This window comes from Physeter macrocephalus, chromosome 9 (genome assembly GCF_002837175.3).
Source record: "Physeter macrocephalus isolate SW-GA chromosome 9, ASM283717v5, whole genome shotgun sequence".
In the NCBI taxonomy this organism is placed as follows: Eukaryota; Metazoa; Chordata; class Mammalia; order Artiodactyla; family Physeteridae; genus Physeter; species Physeter macrocephalus.
Genome location: NC_041222.1, coordinates 42777400 through 42778260, shown reverse-complemented (window position 1 = coordinate 42778260; position 861 = coordinate 42777400). Strand labels below are relative to the sequence as shown.

Below are 861 nucleotides of genomic sequence, written 5' to 3'. Positions count from 1 at the left end.
GCCGCTCCGCGGCATGTGGGATCCTCCCAGACCGGGGCGCGAACCCGGTTCCCCTGCATGGGCAGGCGGACGCGCAACCACTGCGCCACCAGGGAAGCCCGGATTGGGATATTTTAAATGTCAGCGTTCACCCATGGTCTTGACAGCAGCACTTCTCCCTCTTCCTATTACGTACAGGTTTCTGCCATCCAGAACAATCCTCTAAAAGGGGCATGGCATAACTGAACCTGTGTGAGTCTTAGTTTTCTTATCTGAAAATCAGGTTAGTTGGAAAATCTCTAAGTTCCTGAGTCAGTAACACCGGGTCCAGTCTCTCTTAGCCAGATACCAGCTTGTACTCCTTTACGCATTACTGCTCTTTCTTTGCAGAAGTATTTGGGGATCTGTATTACTTAATCACTCTCTTTGTCAGAGTATTAGGGCAAGCGTCTTCCTAAGACACCCAGACCCCTTTGCAAAGCTCTGCAGTCTAGACTCAGATACGTGTGTACCAACTTCCCTCTGCAGCCACTCCAGGGAAACATGTTTTTTTTTTAAACAACTTTATTGGAGTATAACTGTCTTACAATGGTGTGTTAGTTTCTGCTTTACAACAAAGTGAATCAGTTATATGTATACATATGTTCCCATATCTCTTCCCTCTTGCATCTCCCTCCCTCCCACCCTCCCTATCCCACCCCTCTAGGTGGTCACAAAACACCGAGCTGATCTCCCTGTGCTATGCGGCTGCTTCCCACTACTATCTGTTTTACATTTGGTAGTGTATATATGTCCGTGGCACTCTCTCACTTCATCACAGCTTACCCTTCCCCCTCCCCATATCCTCAAGTCCATACTCTAGTAGGTCTGTGTTTTATTCCC

The 861-nt window shown here is 47.7% G+C and overlaps 1 protein-coding gene across 3 annotated transcripts in view; it reads left to right on the top strand.

Annotated features, from left to right (window-relative positions):
- PIP5K1B (phosphatidylinositol-4-phosphate 5-kinase type 1 beta) overlaps positions 1–861 on the top strand; it is a 453566-nt gene that overhangs the window by 360030 nt on the left and 92675 nt on the right. The window lies entirely within an intron of this gene.